The following is a 26,631-nucleotide window of genomic DNA, read 5'->3' as shown; positions in this document are numbered from 1 at the left end:
TATCAATATAAATGGGAAAGGTTAAAAAAGGGCCAAGGGTATTATGTATTTGCCGAAGGATGGCATCCACACTGACAGGTAACAATTATTGCCCTGAGTCAGGTATTAAGCTTGAAGTTCATTTTATTAAGAGAAAAATAAATAAATATCACCATTAATTAATAAACCCTCAAATGACTGTAAATGAATAGTGGAAAATATGGCACAATGGAGAAAATGTCTTGATCTTCTTTTTGGGTAAACATATAGTTGAATTTTAAAAATATATTCTGATTATTTATGACATATCTGTCTAATGTATTGTTTTACATTTTTGTGATGACCAATATATTTGTATGTACTATTTATGTATTTCTGAGTTGACTTTTGTGCTTCTTTATTGTTTTTTTCTGTTTGTTACACTCCCTTCTTGGTTTATATTTGATTAGTTATGTTTGTCTCCTAATTTAACTATTTTCTATACTAATCTGATATACATTCATTCTAATTATATTTCTATAGGTAGTATCTTTACATTTTAATGAGTATGTTTACATTAAATTATAAAAATAGTATCTTTTATTCTTTTGTCTGCTTGTACATTTCAGAATGAATGCACCAAACTGATTTCAGCATCTGCTCCGATTGAGATGATGGTAGAGAAGAGACCAAGGTGAAAAGTAGGTGAAGATTTTACCTTGCTTGGATGATTTATTAAAAAAGTATTCATAGTATTATTATAAAGTAATAAATATAATAAAAAACGTAAGTGTGAATCAAGTACAAATATGATATAAAATATGTTGATTCATTGATAATGTGCAACATTGAAGTCAATTAATGTAAAAGATATAACCTATGTATGTAGTACAGAGCTAGGTTTAATCAAGGATCTTTTTCTTGTGATTTTATGAATCATGTATTTATTTTATTAACAATGAATTAGTGCTTTAATAATCACATATAGAGAAACCAATGAAGGAAAAGAGACCCAGAAATGGATCAATTATGATGACTGGTCACGTAGAGTCATATATGGTGAGTGTGAGGTGTCTGTAACTCTTGTGTTCACAAGAAACAGAATTTGGTTTATCTTCTCTTGTAAATGACCCCATAGGTTGATGTTAGGAATATACAAAAATTATATTCTCATTTTGAGTTCATAGATTTAGATTTATTATTATTAATGAATCAATAGTCAAACCATTAAGAATGTAATAAACAACTAAAGAGAAAAGAGTGAGAGACATTGTCCAGCTCGGAATATATGTCATGAGGCAATAAAATGACAATCATACTTGTGAAGCCATAAGTGGAAGTAGCATATGCCTTTTGCCTAAGAACCATATAGACAGTGATGAGTAAGAGTCAATATTATTTTGCTCTTGATCAGTCTCAATTTTAAAATTATCTGTTCTTCAGAGAAAATATGTTACAATATGAAAAATTAATCAATGTCTAAGTGAATAAATAGAATGTAGAACACAAGGATCAGTGGAGGTAAATTTGAAAACTTTTTATCTTCTGCTCTGCTCTGTACTGCATAGAGTGGACACACTCGAGCTGATTTCAGGGTTCTTCCATGATCACACCAGGTGGCAAGGGTCAGTATATTTATATATTGCCTAATGATGATCACAATGAAGTTTACTTTAGCCTTGGTTACCATATATAGTTATAAAATCTGTTTTTTGGGGAAGAAAACTTTTACGATTTATTATCTTACCCACTTTCCTTTGTTAAGATAAAAATTATACATTAAAATATAAGTACCTTAATACTGAGTCAATGAAACTCAGAAAGCAAGGCTTGGCCTCGGTTTTCCGTTACCATCTTCCCTTCTCTGTCCTCTTCAGAACGCAGACACGCTAGATGATGTATGCACCTTTCTCAGTCACAGACCCGTTGGTTCCCACTTTAGCGTAGGAGCTTGAGGATTAATGTGAGTTAGGGATGAAATTATTTTCTCGGTTTCAGTGTGGTTGTTGTTGCTTTAAGTTTATTCCCTGTATTATTAAGTGTGAAGTATCAGTAAAGAAGGCAACTGTATCTGTTAAATATGGACTATAAGAACAATTATATCCAGTAATGCATCATGGGAACAGGTGATAATAAAGAGATATATTGCTGTGAGAGTAAATGTATATTAAGTTGAAAGATACGAGGGCTCATCTTGTTTTTAGTGAATAATAGGCTTTCAGAATTATTATTATTGGACTAACATTTCATCAATATACAAATATAATGAGGAAATGAGAGAGAATAGTGAATTGATGATGGCTACTGTTGGCCTAGGAGTTACATGGGGCAAATACATGTCTGGAACTCTGAGTTCCAATTGAAACTTACTATAGTCCATTCCCATCTCCCAGGAATCTTCTAGACAGTTGACAGGAAGATCCTAAGATCTTGTTTCCGGTCTTATTGTTCATGTATTCTCATCTATTATTATAATTGGATAAATTATAGAATCTATAAATAAACATTAAAAACAGATCAATGAAGTAGTGTCCAATTATAAAAATATGTAAGGAGGCAGGAAATTGTATTCATATATTATGCAAATCATGAAGTTCAGTTAGAAACAAATGACACATTACTGTTACCTGTATAGTTAAAGGATAAATCATAGAAAATGCTCATAGTCTGGGTTAGTGGTCCAATTAAAATTTGTTTTCTTAGGAGAAAAAGTATATACCAAATCAATGATTGCTCAAATGACTGACCATGTGAGAGGTGAAAAGCAAATTTCAATGAACAGAAGGTCTCAACCATTTATATCATCTGCTCTGCTTCATACTCCTCAGGACAAGTGCACTGGGTCTGCTGTAAGGTTATTCCTTGACCATGAGCCATAGAATTGCACCTCTGCTTTAGGAGCCTGGAGACCAATGTGAGTCATAGTGAAAGTTCTTATTTTGGTTTGGGTGGTCTGTATTAATAAAAGCATGACATACTCAAGATGGCCAATTGCATCCTCGTGGCCAAAATGGGATTAATAGGCAGCATTATATTAAATAATTCATATATGAAAAATGTTAATAAATATGACAGATGTGATGATGGTTTCAGGCACAATTAGGGCTATCAAGACCCTTTTGAGTTCTTGTTAATAATAGACCTTTAATTTTTTATTTAGGGAATTAATGAATTAATCAATAAACTATATAGAAATGAATAAAGAGAAAGCATCCTTTTTTGGATCAATGATGCTAACTGCCAGAGTATGAGTCACGGATGATGAATAATATGTCTCCAACTCTGAGATCCAACACAGAAGGAATGGGTTCTTTCTCTGTCTGCATTTTCATTCTTAATTATAATTGGACCAATGATTTATCAATGATCATATATATATATGGTAGTTGCATTGTCCAATTTAAAACATGTGAGTAGGCAATAAATTCTATTAACATAATTGGAAACAGTGAAAGTCCAAAGAGAAACAAATGGTCCATGACTCTGTAACCTCTTTGGCTTGGGATGCTATAGAGCAGCGATGGCGAACCTTCTGAGCTCGGCGTGCCAGCATTTTGAAAAACCCTAACTTAATTCTGGGGCCGTGTCACATGTAGAAATTTTTTGATATTTGCAACCATAGTAAAACAAAGACTTATATTTTTGATATTTATTTTATCTATTTAAATGCCATTTAACAAAGAAAAATCAACCAAAAAAATGAGTTCGTGTGTCACCTCTGACACGCGTGTCATAGGTTCACCATCACTGCTCTAGCGAGTAAAATACAGACAGTGTTTATATTCTGTGTCAGTGGGAAGTTCACAATAGTTTTCCTGAAGGCCAATAACATAAATATACTCCCAATCATGAATGCCTAAATGACTGGCCATATGAAAGATGTGCAGGAAGGAGCTATGAAAAGAAGTCTGAACCTTTTGTCTCCTCTGTTTGGACTCTTCAGAACAGATGCTCCAGCTGATTTCAGCTCCGCCCTGGTGATGTTTGCCTTGTTGCCGCCACCTTAGGCGAGAGATCAAGGTGAGTAGTAATCAGAGATTTTGTCTTGGTGGGTTAATTGTTTAAGGGAATTATTCATGGTATTATTAACATTTAGTAATAGCAGCATTATTTACCATTGCTCAGATCTGGAGGCAGCTGAAGTGCCCCTCAGTAGAGGGGTAGATAAAAGAGTTGTGGGACATTTACACCATGGAATACTATACAGCTGTGAAAAAGAAGGATCCCTCACCCTTTGAGACAGCATGGAGGGACCTGGAGATTATTATGCTAAGTTAAAGAAACCAGTGATAGAAATGTAAGTATCACATGATCTCATTTATCTGTGAAATCTAATGAAAAAAACAAATTGATGAACAAAATAGGTCCAGAGACATGGAAGCATGAAACAGACTGACAAATCACACAGGGACGGGGTGGGTGGGAAGAGATTAACAAGAACCCATGCATACCCCATGGTCAAAGACAATAGTGTGGTAGAGGCCTGGGGTGGGGCAGGAGCCAGGTGGAGAGGGGCAAAGGAGTAAAATGAGGGACACCTGTAATATTCTCAACAAAAAATTAATACATTTAATAAAAATTAATTTATTGCCCCATGCTAAATATGATATGAAACATGACATTGATAAATTGTAATTATGTAACATTGAGATTGATTAATGAGAAAGATAAAATCTATGTTGGCAGTTATTCTGTAGACAATAGTTAGATATGCTCAGAGTTGTTGGTTTTTCAGTTTTTGTTTATCATGCATGTATTTTATTATTGTCAGTGAATCAATGATTTAATCAACACAAATGTAGAAATTAGTGAGGAGAAAGTTGGCCTCTATGGACCAATGATAATGCCTGTGGCAGAGGAGTTATGGACACTGAATAATCTGGAACTGTGAGGTGCAAATATCTACATTATAAAGCATGAAATTTTTAATGTTTAAAATATTTTTATTATATTTTTGGGATTCCATTGGCTAATAAAATTATATAGGTTTCAAGCGTACAATTCTATAACGCATCATCTATACATTGCATTGTGTGCCACCACCCACCGTCAAATCTTCTTAAGTAACTGCAAATGTGAAATGTGGAAAGCAAGAATCAGTAAGGACTAAGGCTTATTTATTCATTTATCTTCGATTGTGCTTTAGGGTTTTCAGAAAGGGCACATGTTCGCGGGCTAAGCACTGTTCTTCGCTGCCGAGCTATATGATTACACCTCTGTGAAAAGCACACGGACCGATGTGAGTAAGAGCCACAGTTCTCATCTTGAGTTTCGCGATTGATTTTTTCAGTATATCATTAAAAAGTTTTACATAGGATTTCAGAAGGCCAGGTATAGCTCAGTAATAAATATTGTATTTTATGAAATATTAAATTGATTAATGCATAAGTGCAAAACAATATAATTTTTAAAAGATATTAGATTCCATTTATAGGTTAGGGATATCATGACTCTTCCTGGGTTTATTTTGTATGTGTGTGTAATTAGGGTTTTAAAATTATTAGCGAATTATGAATTAGTCAATAAACAGTGTAGAAATGAATGAAACAAATAGGGGTGATACTGGATCAGTGATGACTACTGGTGGCATATGAGTCCTATATGATGACTACATGATGACTACATGTTGAACTCTGAGGTCCAACATGAAATGTAGTCCATGCCCGTTGTTGGAAGGGATCCCCTAGAAAGTTGTCAGGAATATATGAAGGTCTTGTTTTTGATTTTTATGTTTATGCATTTTCTGTCTATATAATTGAATCTATGAAATAATAATAAGCAAACATAAATAAATAAAGATGGAGGTGGCAAAATATTGTCAAATTATAAAAATAGGTGTTTAGTCAAGGTATATTTTAATGTGTATTTAAAACACTGATTTTGGTAAGGGATTATATGGTATTAGGTCATTATTCTTTGACTAAGGATGATACAGGTATTGATAAGTGGTAGTTAATATTCATATCTGTCAGAGGTCAGATCAATATTGTTCATGGACTAATGGGAAATTAAAATATATATTGTTCTAATGTAGATTACATGAAGGAGTGACTCAATGAAAGGTGAAATGCAATGACTAATGACACAGTATCTCAATTTTTTTTTAATTATCTGTTCTGCCTTGAACTTAGCTTGTTCACATCTAAGATGATTTCAGCATTTCATGATCAGAAGGTCTATGGTTCCATCTCAGTGTTAAAAGCATGGGGACCAATGTGAGTAATAGTCAAAGTACTTTTCTTGGTTTTGTGTGTTTGTTTAAAAAGGTTTTCACTGCATTATTAAAAATGTCATATAAAATAAAAATTATAACCATGGCCTATCAAGCATTATATTAAGTTAATTAATGAAAGATTTATAGTCAGTGGAAGTTTTTTTTTTTTTTTTTTTACTTTTTGTGATCTTTGTTTTTAGTTAACAAATTAATCAGTAAAAGCATTAATGAATACAATAAGGAAGTAACCTGTACCAATGATTGTAATTGGTCAAGTACAAGTCTTGGATGATGAATATTATAGGTCTGAAACTGAGGTCCAACATGGAACATAAATCTATTCTTTTAGTTGGAATTGCTTCCATAAAGAGATGTCAAAAATATACAGTGATCATATTCTTGTGAGAATTTCCTAGATGTAGATTTATTATTAATGCTACTGGTATATTGGTGGAACCATTCAACAAATATAAATAAGTATTTAAAAAATAAGAAGGTGAGGCCTGATCTAACTTTTAGTGTGTGGTGATGCCTCTTAAGGGATAAATGGATAGAGGTCTCACCTCTTTGACTGAGTCATAAATACCCTTATAAGGAAGAATTCATTGTATTGTTCTTGGTCTTAAAGATTGAGTTTTTCCTTTTGTAAGATATATGTATATATATCAAAAGAAAAATAAATCAATAGTGAATTGATGAAATATGGAAAGAAAGCATCAGTGATGATGGGCTCTTTCTCTCTTTATTCTATTTTATCACCTTCTACTCTGTACTCCTGTGAGTGGAAACGCTCAAGCTGAGGAGAGCGTCTTCCATGGTCATGAGCTGCGTGGTTGTCTCTCTATAAGAAGACGAAATGTAATGTGAGTAACAGTAAAAATTCTTTTCTTAGTTGCTGTGTTTTTTAAAAAGTTAATTCACTGTTTTATTAGAAAGTCTGAAATATAATTAAAGAAGGCAAATGCATCTTAGTGATAAATATGGGATATATGAAACATTATATTGATTATTCCAGTGGAAAACTGAGGATAATTAATGAAAGTGACACATTGATGTTAGAATAACCAATGTATAAAATAGGGATATAAAGGCTTTTGGGTTTTGTTTATCAGTGTTTAGAAATTAATAGTAGTAAATTAATGATATAACCAATGAACCTAGAGAAATGACTGAAGCAAAGGAGAGACAAGATTGGATTGGTGATGAGCACATGTGGCTATATGAGATATATATGATGAATACTAGTATGTGTTGATCTCTAAGGCCCAACACAAAAGCACTATAGTCCATCCCTATTGTTTAAAGGGGTCCTATAGATAGATGTCAGGAATAAACAAGGATCTTGCTTTTGCTGTTAGTCTTCATTCATTTTTATTCTATTATTTTAATTAAATAAATGGGAGAATCTATAAGTTTATAAATAAAGATGAATGTAATGAAGCATTGATCAATTATAAAAATACGTGTTTATGTAAGAAATACTATTGCTATATTATGAAAATCCTAAAGTTCCTTTAGAAATAAATGCTTCATGACTACTACCTGTATAAAGATGACAAACATTATAAGTCATAGACATTGTTCAGATGCTGGATCAATTTGCAAGATCAACATTGTTCTTTTCTTAAGGGAAAAATAGATCCCAAATTAATCATTGCCCAAACTGCTGAATAAACAAAATGTGAAAAGCGAGGATCAATGGAGAGAATGTCTCAATTAGTTGTATCATCTGCTCTGCTCTCTGCTCCTCAGGACAGACACACTGGACAAAGTTACGGGTTCTTTCTTGATCCATCCAGAGCCCTGGAGCTGACCAATGTGAGTTATAATGAAAGTTCTTGTCTTGGTTTTGCTGCTTTGTCTAAGTATCTTCACTGTAGTAATACAAAGTGTGAAATCCAATCAAAGAAGGTGAACTGTATTCTAGTAACAATCATGGGATTAATAGGAAGCATTATCTTGATTAAAAGCACATAAGAAAACAAGATAATGACAGATATTAATGTAGGGATGATTCTTCATGCATATTAGGGATCTTAAGATCTTGTTAAGCTTTTGATTGTCATGGGGATTTAAAATTTTAATTAGTGAATTAATGAATTAATCAATAAACAGTGTAGAAATGAATGAAGACAAAGTGGTCTTCTGGATCAATGATGATACCTGCTGGCATATGAGTCACGGATAATGAATAATATGTGTCTGAAAATGGGGTATTTCTCTATATGCATTTTCATTCTTTATTATAATTGGATCAATGACTTATCAATGAAGAAATATATAAAAATAAAGCTGAATGGTAGTTGTGTTGTCCAACTTAAAACATATATGGAGAGGCAATAAATTCTATTAATATAATTTGAAATAGTGAAGTCCAAAGAGAAATAAACGGTACATGACTATAACCTCTTTGGCTAAGGGTGATGTAGACAGGGTAAATTATAGACTATGTTTATGGTCTTTGTCAGTGGGAAGTTCAAAGTAGTTTGTTTTCACAAGAGACAATGAGGTAAATGTTCTTAATAACAAATTTCTAAATGCTTCCATAAAAGATCAATGGAAGGAAGTCTGTTTTTGCTATCTGCTCTGTTCCCGACTCCTCAGAATGACGCACTCCCGCTGATTGTAGCATTCCTCCGTGGAGACCATGTGAGTGATAATTAAAGTTATTGTCTTCGTGGGAATGGCTTCGTTAAGGGTATTCACTGTATTGTTCAAAAGTATTAATTATGATCACAGAAGGTGAAATAGGCCATGTTAAATATCGAATTGATAGGAAACATTTAATTGACTAATCCATACATGTAATACTAAGGTTAGCTAATAAAAGATATCTAGTCAACGTGGAAATGATTCTACAGATAGATGATAGGGATGTCAAAGGATCTTATTCTTGTTTTTAAGATTAATGTTTATTTTTTATAATGAACTAATAAACACATGTTTATTAGAATGAAAAGAAAGAAGGACAGCCATGGATCCATGATGGCTGGCGGACAATGAATACTATGTGTCCACACGAAAGGTACTAGTCCTCTCCCCATGTGTCAGTGGATCCTCCAGACGAGCGTGTGGAAGCTTTTTCCTGCCAAGGGCCATGTGGATATTTATAACATCAATTGCTGAATATAATTCACTTAATATAAATTTATGTTGCTATGAAAAAAGCTCCTAGATTTATTGAATTTCGGGTCCCACCTGCGGTTGCCTTGGCAGGGCCAGACCAAATGACTTCGCAGGTCTTACATAGTCCCCACCCCTGCTGTAGACAGATTTGAAGCATATACATTTGTGTTGGTCTGCAGGGTCATGATTTTAATAATATTAACAAAGTATCAATGGCAGAATAATTAACAAGTATATAAATGAATAAAGATGGGTGAAGCATTATTCTCTGATAAATATCAAGGTAAATGAAAATTAATATGCATTAGAATGAATAATAATTGGACCAAGTGTGTTGCAACTCTAAGGTTCATAAAAACAATGAAATGGAAGAGTCAGTTATTGCCTGAGTCAGTTGTAGGTTTAAAGTTTATTAAGTTAAAAATAAAAATAAGTATTATCATAAATTAATAAATGCCTAAATGACTGTTGAAAACTATGAATCAATGAAGAGAAAGTCCCAATGATTTTATCAACTCTCTGCTTGGTACTTTTCAAAGGAGGTGATCAAGTTAATTTTGTCTACTGTGCCATGATCAAGATTGTTATGTTGCCTTTATCTAGGAAAGATACTAAGGTGAGTAAAAGTCTAAGGTCTTGTTTTGGTTTGGGTCATTGTTTAAGGATATTTACAGTATTACCAATAGTAATATTATCAGAAAGGAACCTATTGCCCAATAATAAATCTAATAGAAAACATTATCTTGATTAATTAATAACATGTAACATTGAGATTGATTAATGAATGACATAAACCTAAGTTGATAATGATTCTTCAGGTAGAAATTAAGGATATTTAAGTATCTTGTTAAGTTTTTGTGAATAATGTATTTTCATTATCAGTGAATTAATGAATTAATCAACACAAAAATAGAAATGAATGAAGAAAAAGTGGACTTCCGATGGACCATGATAGTGATAACAATTTGAAAATATGTGTCTGAAACTCAGGTCCAACACAATGCCTAGTGAATTGTCTCTGTTATATTCGATACTGTAGACAGATGTTAAGAATATACAAAGATCATGTTCTTATTTTGGCTTCATAGATTTATACTTTTTATTATTAATGGATCTATAGAACCAGTAAAGAAATGTGAATAATAGCTAAAGAAAAAAGGGTGAAGCATTGTGCGACTTTGAACATATGTGGTAAGTAAAGAAATAATATTTTAATTAAAACATTGTGTTCATTAAGAAATACTGAAAGTAAATCAACAAACAAGAAAAACAAACAAAAACTCACAGCCACCGGGGGGGGGGGGGTTGGGAGGGTAGTAAATGCTAATGGGGGTCAAATATATGGTGACGGAAGATAATTTTACTTTGGGTGGTGGGCACATAATACAATATACAGATGATATATCATAGAATTGACACTTGAAACTTACATAAACTTATTAACCAATGTCACCCCAATAAATTTAAGAAAAAAGAAAATAATTGGGTGAATCTGTTGTTTTGGGTTAGTCTCAAGTTTGAGATGGTTCCTTTTGTTAAGGGAAGATAATATATACACAGAAATTTTAAATACCTATGTAATACTTTAATTTTCTCCCGTTCGACTGTGCTTAGAATCTCTCAGAATGGACCATTCGAGCTAATTAAGTCTCATTCCATGGGGGCAGCTCCATGCTACCATCTGCATGTGAGCAGCACAGAGAGCAGCATGAGTAATAAATAGTCAAACTTCCTGTCTGGGTTTTAATGATTTTTTTTTAGGGTATTTAGTATATTTCTAAAAAGTGCCATAGGGAATCAAAGTAATCCAACTGTCATCCATTGATAAATATTGAATTAACAGGAAACAGTATATTGATTAATGCTCCAATGAAATTTGGGATTATTTATGAAGGAGGTATATTGATATGAGAATAATTCTAGGTACATAATAGGGATATCATTGTCTTCTTGGTTTTGTGAATCATCAAGTTTTAAAATTATAATTAGTACTTAATTAGATCAATGATGACTACTGGTGGCATCTGAGTCATACATGATGAATATGTGTCTGGAACTCTGATAGATAGATGTCAGGATCAATACAAATCAATACACAGGCCATGTTTTTGTACTGATTTCATTGATATACCAGTAGATATTTTATTAATAGACTGATAGAAATATTAAACACATAGTTAACTACTTAAAGAATTAGGATGAAGAAATACATAACCATGAATGTATATGGTCAGGCAAAGGATATTATCAAAATTGAAAGGACATATTAATTAAGAAAACAATGTAGCTGTGAATTTCATCTTTGGTTAAGAATCATATAGACATTGATTAGTATGAGTCTATTATATTGTTCTGGGTCAGTGTCAAGACTGAGTTTTTCATCATGTTAGGATAAATATACAGGGTGTCCCAAAAAATGTGTACACACACTTTGAAGAATTTATAAAGGCAATGTTTATTAAAATGCATTTCATTTTCAAAATTGAGCTATCAGCTGTTAAAGTATGTATACGTTTTTTGGGACACCCAGTATATACATTAAGATAAAAGAAGAAATATCTAAACCCTGAGTCTATGAAACGTGGTCAGCAGGGATCAATGGCCATTAGGTCTTACATTAAATATCTAGGGATAGTTAGGACTGCTTCAGTGTCTTCCCTGCTTGCCTCTACATAATAGGAGGATGGAGATTAATGTGATCATAGTCAAAGTGTCATTTTCTTCGTTATAAGGTAATTCACTGCAGTATTAAAAATTATAAAGTATAAATAAAGATGGAATGTATTTCAGTGATAAATATGAGCTATATGAGCCATTATATTGATTAATCCATGTATGAAAAGCAGGATAATTAATCAAAGAGGGAAACTGATATGAAAATAATATATGTACAGGTTAGGGGTATAATAACTCTTCTTGGGTTTGGGTGAGTCATAGTGTTTAGATATTAATATTAGTGAATTAATGATTTAATCAATAAACAATTAAAAAGGAAGAAAATGGGTTCCAATAGGATCAGTAATGACGACTGGTGGCAAACGAGTCACAGAGATGACTACATGTCTGCAACTCTGAGGTCTATCATAAAAGAAACCTAGTTTGGCCTAAATGTTCATACATTTACATCCTATTATAATTGTATAAATGAGAGAATCTGTAAACAAATTATAAGTAAAGATGAATGTAGTGATATTTTATAACAACTTATTGTAAAAATACGTGATTACGCCACAAATGACTATTGATACATTATGAAAACCCTGAAGTTTAATTAGAAGTAAATGGTACATGACTGCTACCTGTATGGCTAAGGATGACTTGAATAGTATGATTCACAGTGTTCAGATTCTAGGTCAGTGGCAAGATCAATGTTGTTTGTTTTCTTAAGAGAGAAAAGAATTTACCAAATTGGTGACTGCCTAAGTGCCTTGCGAACTCAAAGGTGAAGAGCAACAATCAATGGGGAGATTTTCTCACTTTTTTTATCATCTGTTCAGCCTTTTATCCCTTAGAATGGACAAGTTCGACCTGCTTTAGGGGTTTTTCCTTCACCATGAGCCATAGGATTGCATCTCTGTGTTTTGGAGCATGGAGACCAATGTGAGTAATAATGAAAGTTCTTGTCTTTTCTGGTATTTGTTGTGAATAATTGCAACATTAATAGTTTTTTGATTAATTCATATGTGCAAAACAGAATAATCAACAATGATATCTTGTTGTGAGAATGATTCCAGTTAAATTCTAAGAATGTCTAGTTATATTCTGAGGCCTTGTTGGTTTTTAAGTTATAATTAGTGAATTCATGAATTAATCAAGAAACAACATAGAAATGAATGAAGACAACATGGTCTTCTGGATCAATGATGATACCTGCCGGCGTTCTGAGTCACCATGACAAATAATGCATGTCTGAGACGCTGAGGTCCACCTCGGAAGCAGTGCGGTCTTTCTCTTCCTGCAAAGCATGCCTCATTTTATTATCACCTGCTTTGCTCTTTATGCCTCAGAATGGACGCACGCGACCTGTCTTAGGCATCTTCCCTGGTCCTGAATGTTCTGGGTGCATCTCTGTTGTAGGAGCATGGAGACCCACGTAAGTAATATCAATATTTTAGATTGAATGGCTTGTTTTATGGTATTCACTGTATTATTCAACATGTTAAATGTAATTAAAGAATATGTGCACCCCTATGTGCATAGCAGTGTTATTTACAATAGCTGAGATCTGGAAACAGCCTAGTGCCCATCAGTAGATGAGTGGATAAATAACCCATGGTACATTTACTCAATGGAATGCTATGCAGCTGTAGAAATGAAGGATCTATTACCCTTCGAGATGCTGTGGAGTGACCTGGAGATTATTATGCTAAGCAAAATAAGTGAATCAGAGAAAGACAATATCACAGGAAATCACTTATATGTGAAATAGAATGAGCAAAATAAACTGACCAGGAAAATAGAACTAGTGACATGGAAAGATGGAACAGACTGATGAATCTCAGAGGGAAGGGGGCATTCAAAGAAATAATAAATAAATAAATAAATACAGGGTGTCCCCCCAAAATGTATACACACTTTAATAGCTGATAGCTCAATTTTGAAAATTGTACATATTCTTAAAAACACTGCCTTTATAATTATTCAAAGTACGTGTATACATTTTTTTGGGGGGGAATACCCTATAAATATAAATATGAAGATGGTGAAACTTTGTCCAATTTTAAAAATATGTGTTTAGATAAAAAGCTATTAATAAATGTATTGGAAACAAATATCTCTTAGTATATAGGTACAAAGTGTTATTCTTTGACTAAGTATGATATAGTTATTGATAAGTAATAGTCAATATTCATATTTATCTGTCCCTTGCAACATTGATATTGTTCATTTACTTATACATTATCTTAATTCACTACTTACTGACTAAATGGCTGACTAATAAAAAGGTGACATTCTAGAATTAATGAATTAATATCTCAACGTTATAAATTATTGTTTTCTCTTGTACTCCTTAAAATCCTTGCATGTGGGTGATTTAAGCGTGCTGCCATGATCACAGACTTTGAGGCTGAATCTATGCATTAAAATCGCGGAGCACAATGTGAGTACCATAGTTCTTTTCTTGGTTTTGTTGTTTTTTAAAAAAGGTTTTCACCACATTATTAAAAAGTCTGAAATAAGATCTCTGATTGCCAAACATGCTAAAAAAGAATAATGTTGCTAATATGAAGTATTATGTTAACGTTTGTAGGAAATTAATTAACCTTTGAGGTCATTAATGAAACATATATATTGTTTATGGAAAGTAATTTAAAGACACATGTTAGACATATTTAAGACTCTTGTTTCAAGTTTTTGTGACTCCTTAAGGTCTTTATTTTGTTATTCGTAGTCAATTGATGATTTATTCAATAAATATGTGTAGACATGAATGAAGACAATGAGGCTCAACCCTAGATAAATGATGATTAGTGTGCGTAGGAGTCCTTTTCCCCCCATTTGAGGTGATCCCATAGGGAGAGGCTAGGTATCGAAAGGATCATGCTCTTGGTCTTTGTATACATGAATATTTAAAAATTTCATTAGAAATGGCAACGTAAACAAACAAATATATAGTCAATACATATGAAAAGGGTGAAACCCTCATCATTGTTAAAAATATATAGTGGGATGGAAAATAATACCACCCCGTGTATATGTCCTAAAACAGTGATAAATCATAGTTGGTTACCGATGGAGTCAGTTTCAACTCTGACATTTGATTTATTGAGAGAAAAATAAATAAATATGACCAGACATTAATAAATGCTTAAATAACTATGCAAATAAATAGTGGAAACTCTGAATCCATGGAGAGAAAGTCTCAACATTTGTATAATGTTTCTTTGGCCATTTGTCTCCCGAATGGACCCTGGAACTGATTTTGGCTTCTGCTGTCTGTCATGTTCCCTCTGTGTATGAGAAGCGGTCAAGGTACCTAACTGTCATGTTATCATGGAGTGGGTCGTTTGTTTAAGGATATTTACAGTATCATTTAAAGACATTAAATTCATAAAAAGTTAGCCATGTCTCATTGTTAAGTATGACATGAAACTTTATGTTGATAATGTGCAAGATTGGAGCCCATTAATGAATGAAGTATAGTCTATGTGGGAAATGATTGTGTAAAATGACCTCATTCTTAAGTTTTTATAATCCATGAATTGTTTTTATTATTATGAATGAATTAATCATTTTATCGATACAAATGTAGTAACAGATGATGAAAAATAGACCAAGTCATGGATCAATAATGATCCTTGGCGGCGTAGGAGTCATGACGATGAAAATACATGTCTGAGACTCTGAGATCTAGAACATAGTCTGTTACTTCTGTTGAAATGGTTTCTATAGAGAGATGTCAGGAATATAGAGATCATATTAGTGTATTGATTTCACAGAGATAGATGTGTATTTATTCATGGAATAGTGATAAAACTATTAAATATAAATACACATAAAGAATGAGGTGAAGTATTGTTCAATTATGAAGGTTTTGTAGTGAGGTAAAAGGTAGTAATGCCATTGAAAACATTGATTCCCATTAAGAAATTAATGGCTCAATCGGTCACCTCAGTGACTAAGGATTATATAGATACTGATAAGGAAGTCTATTTTATTCTTCTGGGTCAATCTCAAGATTGAGTTTTTACTTTTCTTAAGATAAAGAATGTATATTAATAAAAATTAATACATACCTAAATACTGAGTTAATGAAATGTGTGGAAAGCAAGTATCAATGACAGTTAGTTTAATTTTAGTTTTTATCTGCTGTGTCCTCCTCAGACACTCTCGGGCTGATGTATGCATTATCCATGGTCACCAGCTTTCTGGTTGCCTCTAGTAGGAGGACAGAGATTAATGTGGGTAATAGTTCAAGTTTTTTTCTTGGTTTCAATGTGTTTTTTTAAATTATTCATTAGAAAGTGCAAAAGATATTTAAGAGGGCAACTCTAACTCAGTGATAAATATGGGAAGTTTATTTTATAAAGATAAAAATAAATTTTACCATAAATGAATAAATACCAAAATAATTATGGAAATTATAGATCACTGGAGACAATGTCTCAATCTTTTTATCATCTGTTCTGCTTGATACTCTGTAGAAACACAGCACCCAGCTGACTTAAGCTTTCTTCCATGATCAAAATAAGATGTCACTTCTGTTTTCAGAGAGACAAGGTGAGCAGTCATCGAGGTTCTTGTTGTGGTTTTGGTCATTTGTTTAAGGTAATAACCTTAATCAAATTCCCACTATTATTAAAAAGTATTAAATATAACAAAATGTTATCTATGGCCCATTGAGTAATATAATAGGACACATTATGCTGATTAATTGATAATGTTCAACATTAAAGTTGCTTAATGCAAAAGATATACTGTATTGGGAAAGATTTCTATAAATAGATTTTAGGGTTATTCAGGGATTTTGTTCTTGCATTTTTGTGAATCATGTGTATTTTATTACTGTCAGTGAATTAATGATTTAATTGATACAAATTTAGGAAGAAAGGTGGCCTCACATGGACCACTGATGACGACTGGTTCATATGAGTTATGAATAATGAATAAGATGAATCTGGAATTCTGAGGTTTAACACAAAATATCATTAATGTATTCCCTCTGTTAAGAGTCCTATCAACAGAAATATATGAAGATCATGTTCTTATTCTGGATTCCTAGATTTAGATTTATTATTATTAACAGATCAATGATTGAACGATTAAACAAATAAAAATAAAGAAAGAAAAGGAAAAGGGTTAATTATTGTCCAACTAAGAACTTATGTGATGAGGCAAAAAATATTAATAATAATTGATGCCTATTAAGACATCAATGAATTGAAAGTTTTACTTCTTTGTTTAAATAACACTGATAAATAGACACTGATGAATAAAAGTCAGGTTTATTGTACTAGATCAGTTCCAAGTTTGAGGCTGTCCTCATTTAGAAAACTTAATTTATTGGGGTGACATTGGTCAATAAAATTATATAGGTTTCAAGTGCACAATTCTATGATACATCATCTGTATATTGCATTCTGTGCCGCCCACCCACAGTCAAAACTTCTGTCACCATATATTTGACCCCCTTTACCTTTTACTACCTCCATAGCCTCTTCCCTTTGGTAACCACCATAGTGTTGTCTGTTGTCCTTTTGTTAAGAGAAAAAATATATACATTATGAAAATATAAAAATTACCTATATGACTGAATAAATGAAATGCAGAAAGCAGGATCATAAAGGATATCGTCTCAATTTTAAAAAAAATCATTTGCTCTGTTTTGTTTGAGGGGGTTTTATTGACAGATGTCAGGAATACACAGAGATGCTTTATTAACTTTTGATCTTTGTGTATTTTTATTCCACTATTATAATTGGGTAAATAAAAGAATCCATCAATAAATATATAAATAAAATAAAGATGAATGGAGCAAAGCTTTGTCCAATTGTGAAAGCATGTGCTTGCGCAGGAAATGCTCCGACATATTGAATACTCTGATATTATTGAGGAAGTAACTGGTTAAAGGGCGTTTTCTCTTTGGCTGATGATACTGCAGACAGTGTGAAATAATAGTCCATGCTCTGCGTCAGCGGCAAGAATGATACTGTTTATTTACTTCCAAGAAGATAAAATGTTAACCCAAATCACTACCTCCCTGAATGACTGACTGAATGGAAGGTGGGGTGCACAGGCCAGTGCAGACAGTGTCTCCCTCTTTTAAAAATCATTTCCTCTGCTCTGTACCCCGCAGTCTGGACTCACTCGAGCTGATTTAAGCATCACGAGCTCCATGGTTATATCTGTGCATTATGAGCATGGAGAGCAATGTGAGTAATAGTCACAGTTCTTGTCTTGGTGTCATTGTTTTATGTTTTTTAAAAAAATATTCACTGTGTCATTTTAAAATTGTGAAATGTAATTATTGAAGGACAGCCCTGGCCCAGTCATAAATATGGGGTTCATAGGAAGCATTGCTTTGATTAATCCCTAAATGCAACATGGAAGTCGAGTAATGAAAGAGATTTATCACCATGAGTAATAATTCTATAACAGAAGTTTTATGAATGTATCTTACTCTCAAGTTTGTGACTTTAGGTATATATTTTATTATTACTGGTGACCTGATTAATTAACAAAATTCATGTAGACATGAATTTAAAAACTGAGGACCATGTCTGGATCAGAGGTGACCACTGGTGGCATAGGAGTCATGGATGATGGCTGCTATGTGTTTGGAACTCTGAGGTCCAACACAATACAAATCTCGTCTATTGTCATGTTGGAAAAAATCCTATAGATAGATGTTAGAGATATTTAAGATTCTCATTCTTCTAATTTTATGGTTCATGGATTATGATTATGTTATTATAAAAGAGTCAATATCAAATAATTAATGATGGAGAGAGTGAGGCATAATCCAGTTATCAAAACATGTGGTAAGAAAGAAATTAATATAATTTGGAATGGATAATAAGGGGACCAAGTGTGTCACCCCTTTGGCTAAGGATTACAGAGCTATTGATAAGTAATAATCAGTGCCTTGTTTTGGATCAATTGCAAATTCAATATTTGTTTTAAGAGAAAATACCCAACTAGTACTATAAATTAAGACATGTCAAATTATTGAGTAAATGAAAGGCCACTCCTTTGCTGATTTTAACATTCTGCCATGGCCTCCAACTCAGTGGTCATCTTAGGAGCATGCACTTCCAGCATGAATAATAGGTGCAGTTCTTGTCTTGGTTGGGAGGGTTGGATTGGTTCATGCATTATTAATAAGTAGACAATATAATCAAAGAAGACTAAACATGGCCCATAATGAACATGGGATTAATAGGAATGGTTATATTGAGGCAGCCATATTTGAAACACTGATATGTTTCTTAAAACATCCATTGAAGAAACATAATCTAGTGTCTATGGGAAATGTTTTTATGAACATTAAGGGTGTCAGGGCTCTTATTCTGAGTTTCTGATTCATGTGTATATCTTTCTTAGTAAGTTGTAAATTAATGAATAGATCAATAGACAAAGAATGAATGAAGACAATGATTCATGTGCTTGGACCATTGGTAACGCCTGGCGGTGCATGTCAAGGATGATGAATAACATGTGTCTGGATGTCTGAGATCTGACACAAAAAGAAATCTAGTCTATTGCTCCCTTAGATATGATCCCATAGACAGTTGATAGGAAAATATTCAGTTATCCCATTCTTGTGCTTTTGTAGTTCATGGGTAATTATTACAGTGAGCTGATACATGAAGGGTTTAACAAATAGAATTGAATAAAATCCCTGCCACACCAGTTCAGCTGTAGCATTTGTAATGAACAAGTGTCAGGACCAATCTATCATTGAGGATCTGGGATTCATGTTTCTTTAAATTTCAGAATGCAGCACATATAGACAGATATATGAATTCTGGGATGTCTTTGGTCTACTGGTTGTTTCTTTTATTACTGCATATAAAGTATTTATAAAATTAAAGATTAAGCACTATTTAAATTAAAGAAGGCCAGTGATAAGTTTTGTTATATACCTAGAGCTGTTGTGCCCACTAAATTCCACAGTGAAGTGACACACCAGTAGTTGGTAATGAGCAGCAATTGCACATGCGTTACTATTACTCAGTGCTATTGTACTGAGTGTTTGCAAAGATCTTGCTTTTATCACTGTGGTGAATAAATAAGCTCATAGCTACTAGTAGCTCAGAGGGACAAAGGAATCATGTTTATGATTTAACCCAGTTCCCCGCAGATGATAAAGCTTTTAATTAAGTAAAACATTTGGGCTCCTCTTAGTTCTGTGGGTGAGGGACAGAGTTCTCATGTTGGGTGGCTTATTGAAGGGTGTTTGTTATATTATTAAATGGATAACTAAGTACTTGAATACAATGGCAGTCTATTCATGAGCCAGAGATAAGACTGGGACATAAAGCATTGTTTGTGATTAATTTCTTTCATGTTTGCCATATTAAAACCCCAGTCTGGGCCTTTTCATTTATCAGCATTCTTTTGACATCCCATAGGATGGAAGCACCACAGCTAATTAAATTATTCTGCAGTCATGAAGATCTTCGCCTTATCCCTCTGGGGAAGGTGCATACCGTGCTATGTAAGTAACAATGTTCTTGGTTTGAGTGGTTAGTTCATAGGTTTCCATTACATCATTAAAAAGGCACAGAAGTGGGCCTTCAGCTTAAGTACCAGGCACTTTATGGAAGAGATGATGCCTGAGCCAGTAACAAGCTCACAAGGCTCTAACTCCATGAAGTCAGGAACCACACTCACATGCCCATTGTGCCGTGTATGTATATCGCATTTAATAAACCAGTGGTTCTCAACCTTCCTCATGCCGCGACCCTTTAATACAGTTCCTCATGTGGTGGTGACCCCCGACCATAAAATTATTTTCGTTGCTACTTTATAACTGTAATTTTGCTACTGTTATGAATCGTAATGTAAATATCTGATATGCAGGATGTAGTTTCGTTGTTACAAATTGAACATAATTAAAGCATAGTGATTAATCACAAAAACCATATGTAATTGTATATATGTTTTCCGATGGTCTTAGGCGACCCCTGTGAAAGGGCCATTTGACCCCCAAAGGGGTCGTGACCCACAGGTTGAGAACCGCTGTAATAAACATTAATAGAATGAGTAGCTGAATAAACAATGATTGAAATAAAGAATGAATGAAGCAGTGAGTTAGTGAAAGAATGAGCCTTTGTGTCAACAAAGGATAAAAAAATGAATGAAAATACGAAGTAGCCCACCAATGGGTGAATGATTTGGCAGTGTGTTGAATAACTAAATTAATAAGTGCATACATGCGTGATGAATTAGTGAATGGACCTGTAAGTAAAGTTTTCAAAAAGAGAATGAGTGATTGAATAAAGTAGTTCAATGACTCGTAAGTGAAAGATGAGTGTACAAATGGATGAGTGAATAAATAAGTGAATCTCTGAATGAGTTAATGAACTGATGGATAAGTGAAAATTAATTAGTAATGAGGGAATAAATGAACCAGTGAGTCAATCAGTGAATGAGTCAATCAGTGAATGAGTCAATGAATAACCAAATGACTTGATTAATAACTCAGAAAATGAGTGAACGAATAAATGAATAAATCAATGAAAGAGGAAAAAGTTGAATAATTTAACTAATGAGTAAGTCACTGAATGAAACGAACTAATGAGGGAATGAATCAGCAAATGGATGGAGGAATGACTATATTAGAGTGAAAGAATAAAAGAAGGAATTAGTGAGTGAGTCAATGAGTGTGCAATCCAAGAATAAATTAACTGCTCTATGAATGGATGATTGAATATGCAAATTAACCAATAAATGAGAGGATGAGTCTGTGATCCATGTGTGAGGCAACTAGCCAATGACCTCACCATGGGCCTCCTTCCCTGTCCACTCCAGAGAGTTAGCCCCACCCCAACCTCACAGCACGTTGTAGTTACCTCACCCAGATCATCAGTCTTACTCCATCATGAACATTTGTTCAATGTCATCACTCAGCTGATGTGCCCTGAGAGCCAGAAACTGGGTCAAATTTTTCTCCGTGTCCCCGGTGCCTTCCCAGCCCTGAGCATAGCAGGTGCCAGTAAATTATTACCGAATGAATGAATGAATGAATAATTAAAAATACATGTGCTTTTGTGGAACCAGGATAACCCTTCTCAGGCAGCCTGAGAGCCGCTCTGTGGTGAAGTGCGTTGCATATCAGATGGCCGGTATCTCCCATCCAAGTTCAGATTCTCCCTGGAGTCCAGCGCCAGACAGTGAGGCAGGATACTGGCAGTTCTGACTGCCCTGGATGTTGGCCTGTGCTTGGGCAACATTGGCTTGGCATAGTGGAATGGGAGCCCTGGGTCTTCCCGAAAGCTGCCCGTGCGCCTGCCAAGACAAGAGATTGAAAATAGCCCAGCCTTGTTTTTATGCCTCTTGTTTTTATGCCAGTGAGTGGGCGCGCTCCCTGCCTCCTGGTTCTAGTTGTGGGACTTTGGGTTACATGCGAAGCATCCTGGGACCCAGCCTCAGCGTCATCCATGAGATGGGGACACTGACGCCCTCCAGCTGAATGGTTGTGAGAATTAAGTTGGCCTAACAAGAGCTCACGATAAGGCCCTTACATGGCGTAGGCTCCTCGGTCAGGTCAGGGGGGGAGAGAGATGAGCAGACTCGGGAGTTTCTGCAGCTGCCTGGCTTGGGAGGAGCCGGCTGCTGGGTTTCTCTCCAGTACCAGCTTGTCAAGGAAGCTTATAGTGTCCAGCTTTGATCTGCCATGTCCACCCTCAAGTGTTGCACTTAGATGTGCCGCCAACTCACAAACTTAGGGTAGGGTGGCTATGCATTGCATTGGCCGTTTCTTCTCTCTCCATCTCCCATATTCACCCTGAGCCTCTTCCAATGGCATCCCCAGGAGCCCTCCCACTGCTAACATTGCTGTAGTGTCCACAGCGCACCTCTGACTCCAGTCCCGCCCCTTTAGCATCTCTCCAGTGGGCCAGGGTCACTGTGGGCTCACGTCAGTCTTCTGGTTGGTCTTCCTGTCCCTGCTCTAGTCTGTTCTCACTCTAGTCATTGTCATCTTTCTAGAAGGCTTGAGGATGAGTCCCATGCTCTTTAGAGCCTTCTTGTGAGTTCTGGAAACTCTAGGCGGAAGTCCAAGCCCCTTGGTTTCCCACTCAAGGGTCTTCATGATTTGGCCTCTAGCCACACCTCCCACCACACGCTCCCTGGCCTTTTGTACCAGCCACAGCCGCTTCCCCAAGTCTCTGTGTGTCTGTGTCTCTGGGCCTTTGCACAAGCTCGTCCTCTAGCTGGAGGGATGGATGACCCCACTCTTAGAACGGATACACGGTTGCAAACTTGACCTCCATTCAGAAACGTCTGTTGCTCGGTCATGACCTATTTAGGTATCTACCTTCCCAATCAGACTTTGAGCTCCCTGAGTGTGGATACTCAGTCTTGGGGGCCTCAGAGCCCCTACTGTCCAGTGTGGAACCTCTGCTAGTGGATCCCCAACTCGGTGACAGTAGCCATAATGTAGGTATTAGTCTTCCTTCTCAAAGTCTGGGACACAGCCCCAGTCCCATTTAGTGCTCTGACGGCTGATGGGTCCGTCAGAATGCTGGTTGGATGACGGAGTGAATGCACGAAAGAATGACTGTGAGGTTGTCATCCTGGCACAGGACAGGGTCCATGGTTCTGAGGAGAAGCATTCCCTCCCTCCCGAGGCCTGTCCTCCCGATCCTGCCCACCCCACTGTGCCTCTGCCTGTGGCTCATTAAGAAATATGTAACCTTAATCCTTGAAATTGCCTGGGATGGAGCGTGTTTGCAGTCCATGGCACAGACATGGGGATTTTATTCCTTCCTTAAATAAATCTCACTCCCCCAGGAAGTTTGGACAGGATGTGGGCAGTTGGACTAGGGCTTGAAACTGAACATTTTGCAAAAGGCCCGTTTCAAAATTTGAAACCCCGTGGCCACTGGCCAGAGCCAAGCCTGGTTTGCGAGGTCGCTGGGCCTCCTCTCCGAGAAGGGAAGGGAAGGAAGATGAAAAACAAAAGTCCGCTGTCACTGAGCGGGCCGACGGTTTGCAGGAAGAATTCCGCGGTTTGGTTGCCTCTCTGATGAAGCTGGAGTGAGCTCGGTCACGGTCACCCTCATTAGCTCTTTTCTCAAGCTTTCGGCTCAGGCCTCAGACCTTCCCAGAGCCCGAGGAGCCTGAGTTGGTCCTGCAGACGATGGGACAAGTGCCTGAGCACTAAATGGGACTGGGGCTTTGTCCCAGACATGAGGAGGAAGAATAGTAACTACATTATGGCTATTGTCACCAAGTTGGAGATGGGTGACATCAAGCCCTCATTGAGGAAACAAGGAAACAAGCCTTGGGAAGGCAGTGCCATGCTCCTGGTCCCATCAGGGCCACAGTCTGGCTTGGGCAGCCCTGACTCCATGCCCAGTGCCTTCCCCAGGCTCCTCTGGCCACAGAGCTCAGACCCTCGCTTCTGGCTTGGCCACCAGGGCCCTGGGTGCAGGCCACCCTCGGCCTGCCGGAGCTTGCCCCTTTCCACTTGCTCCCAATCTCCTGCTTTCATGACCTTGGGGAGAGCTTCCTGTGGGTGCTGGGCTGTCTGTCTGTCCTTCAGACCAGCCATTTCTTCAACGAGCAGAGCTCCCAGGCATGGCTGGGACTGTATCGATGGGAACAGGGTGTGGTGAAGCTCAACTCTCAAATCCAGATCAGGGGTGTGGCCACGGTGGGTCTCAGCCGTGTTCGGCAGGGCTGACAGGGAGCTGCAGGACCACCCAGCCCAGGGGGGGCAAGTTACAGTTAGTGTTTCTGCTCTGCTTAGAGCTGTGGTGGGTTTATGAATGGGCATTTAATCCTTAAAATGTTGAATAAAGATCAAAATACAAAAGAACCTTCATGGAACAACGATGTCTGGTGTCATGAAACAATGATGGCTGGCAACCCCAGGTACACATAGAATTTGATCAAATTCTACCTGGGGTTGCCGGCAATAAGAGTAACAATAGCAGGAACTCAGTGAGTTGAAGTCTGAGAGCCTTGATCTGCTCAGCCAACTGCATAACCACCCCGCCCCCTATTCTATGCTCTTTACTATCTCCCAGAGGCCTTGGCTAGACCCGACACCTGCCCCCTGCTCCTTGCTTCATCCTGAGTGTCTGCTAATTCCCCAGTTCACGCCTCCTATCGGCTCTGTCACTCTGGGAGGGTCTCCCTGACGCCCCAGTCCCACTGGAGCTGCTCAAGGTCTTCCCCGTACAGAACACCCGTGTTCAATACCATCTCTATCCTTTTCCCCTGGAATGTTGAGTATCCTGTCCCCGGTGCTGAGTCCCCCACCCAGGAGTGGTTCCATGCTCCCGGTACCCCGTGGGTCAGACAGTTGGGTTTTGTGACATGGCCTTCTTGTCTCGAAGGTCGTCTGCAAAGATCCTGGAGGTGTGGCTGCCTGAGCACAAGCCCCCCTGAGAGGACGCCTCTGACGGTGGAGCCCTCGCTTCCCGGGTGAGTTCTGCGTCTCCTGCTGACACTCTAGGAAGCATACATGCCGGTGGGAAAGGGCCAGACAGTCTAGGTCAGTGGTTCCAACGTGGGGCACAGGCCTGCCGGGGGGCAATTTGATTTTTAAGGGGGGCAATTGAGTTATTAACAGTGAATGTTTTGCATTTCTTATGGTTCTAGGGGCCTCATATACAGTATATAAGTATATATTGTGACATTTATGAATTTCAGTTCTCTATTAAATGTTTCGAACTTTATTTGCTATTTTGTCATATCACTTCATCATTATTATTATTATTATTTTTTAACAATTTCTTAGCGATTTCTTCCTTAGTACTTCAGCTGTCCTTTTGTTCTTTTATTTTTGTCTTTCATGGATGCCATGTTCTTTGGAAGCTTGTTTAGACCAAGTTAGTGGCCTTTTAGGGTTCCTCCATGTGAATAGGAGTTCGCTTTTTGAATAATAAGAATTATATGTCACCGAGGGTGGAGGGCATCAGGATTCTAGAGATGCTAGGTGGGGCGTGGCCAAATAAAGGTTGGCAACCACTGGTCTAGGTCATGTGAAGATCGTAGGTGATCACATGGGTGGGTGCAGCCCATTTGAGGGCCTCAATGGCCCCAGCAGGTGCACACCCACCTGGGGCAGGGCAGGGGAGGCTGGGCCAGTCCTGGCAGATGCCTCTCTAAGTGTACTGCAGGGCCAGTAGCGAAGCTGCTCAAAGTTATCCAAGGTCCTTCTAGGGAAAGGGTGAGCCAAGAGGAGAGGTCAGCAGGGGCTCGACCCTTGACCCTCGACCCCAGACAGGTGTCCGACTGGTCTCAGGTCTCATCCAGGCGGTGGGGCCGAGTTCACTTCCCAGCTGACCAAAAAGAGCCCTTTTTGGCCACTTGAATCGGGGCTCAGGGTTACCGTCACACTCCTGCCCCAAGCGAGTGTCCTCAAAAGTATGCAGGTCACTGCATTCTGTGAACTGTCATGGAGATGCAGTCAGTGGGAGCCATGCGACATTTCCCATAAAGGACCCTCAGCCAATAACTGAAACATCTTGAATGTAATTCTAAAAAATAACATTTCTTCTCATTACAAAGGAAAAATGCATCTGTCTTATAAAAACTTATAAAATGCTAAAAAGAATAAGCTGGTCCCACCATTCAAAGATGACCACTGCCCACATTGTGGGCCCCGCCTCTCATCTTGTGTTTGCCCCATCCATTTCGTGTGTGCGTGTGTG

General features: G+C 36.7%; 3 long non-coding RNA genes, 3 other non-coding genes and 12 pseudogenes across 6 annotated transcripts; all 18 read left to right on the top strand.

The window, feature by feature from the left end:
- The first annotated feature begins 527 nt into the window (after window positions 1–527).
- LOC118664935 lies at window positions 528–4,223 on the top strand. Its single transcript, XR_004970465.1, has 3 exons — window positions 528–2,872; window positions 3,902–3,978; window positions 4,084–4,223. It is a non-coding gene; the product is annotated as an uncharacterized LOC118664935 (long non-coding RNA).
- Window positions 978–1,051, top strand: LOC118661754 (annotated as a pseudogene).
- On the top strand, window positions 2,246–2,317 carry LOC118661733. Its single transcript, XR_004969447.1, has one exon. It is a non-coding gene; the product is annotated as a small nucleolar RNA SNORD113/SNORD114 family (small nucleolar RNA).
- On the top strand, window positions 3,179–3,251 carry LOC118661688 (annotated as a pseudogene).
- Window positions 4,224–4,788: 565 nt separating the features above from the next.
- LOC118661749 lies at window positions 4,789–4,856 on the top strand. The gene has a single exon (XR_004969457.1). It is a non-coding gene; the product is annotated as a small nucleolar RNA SNORD113/SNORD114 family (small nucleolar RNA).
- A 665-nt stretch (window positions 4,857–5,521) lies between these two features.
- On the top strand, window positions 5,522–5,602 carry LOC118661676 (annotated as a pseudogene).
- An 820-nt stretch (window positions 5,603–6,422) lies between these two features.
- Window positions 6,423–6,495, top strand: LOC118661750 (annotated as a pseudogene).
- An 869-nt stretch (window positions 6,496–7,364) lies between these two features.
- LOC118661716 lies at window positions 7,365–7,441 on the top strand (annotated as a pseudogene).
- An 877-nt stretch (window positions 7,442–8,318) lies between these two features.
- Window positions 8,319–8,397, top strand: LOC118661711 (annotated as a pseudogene).
- A 999-nt stretch (window positions 8,398–9,396) lies between these two features.
- LOC118664928 lies at window positions 9,397–13,806 on the top strand. Its single transcript, XR_004970463.1, has 4 exons — window positions 9,397–9,914; window positions 10,419–10,489; window positions 12,796–12,898; window positions 13,306–13,806. It is a non-coding gene; the product is annotated as an uncharacterized LOC118664928 (long non-coding RNA).
- Window positions 11,296–11,381, top strand: LOC118661680 (annotated as a pseudogene).
- Window positions 12,310–12,380, top strand: LOC118661697. The gene has a single exon (XR_004969439.1). It is a non-coding gene; the product is annotated as a small nucleolar RNA SNORD113/SNORD114 family (small nucleolar RNA).
- On the top strand, window positions 13,152–13,226 carry LOC118661729 (annotated as a pseudogene).
- A 324-nt stretch (window positions 13,807–14,130) lies between the features above and the next one.
- LOC118664924 lies at window positions 14,131–25,571 on the top strand. The gene is made up of 4 exons (XR_004970462.1): window positions 14,131–16,519; window positions 18,096–18,171; window positions 20,374–20,459; window positions 25,312–25,571. It is a non-coding gene; the product is annotated as an uncharacterized LOC118664924 (long non-coding RNA).
- LOC118661700 lies at window positions 15,581–15,653 on the top strand (annotated as a pseudogene).
- Window positions 16,862–16,935, top strand: LOC118661690 (annotated as a pseudogene).
- LOC118661667 lies at window positions 18,521–18,595 on the top strand (annotated as a pseudogene).
- On the top strand, window positions 19,407–19,479 carry LOC118661727 (annotated as a pseudogene).
- Window positions 25,572–26,631: the final 1,060 nt, after the last annotated feature.

Source organism: Myotis myotis, unplaced genomic scaffold, assembly GCF_014108235.1.
Source record: "Myotis myotis isolate mMyoMyo1 unplaced genomic scaffold, mMyoMyo1.p scaffold_m19_p_1, whole genome shotgun sequence".
In the NCBI taxonomy this organism is placed as follows: Eukaryota; Metazoa; Chordata; class Mammalia; order Chiroptera; family Vespertilionidae; genus Myotis; species Myotis myotis.
This window is presented reverse-complemented; position numbering and strand designations above follow the sequence as displayed.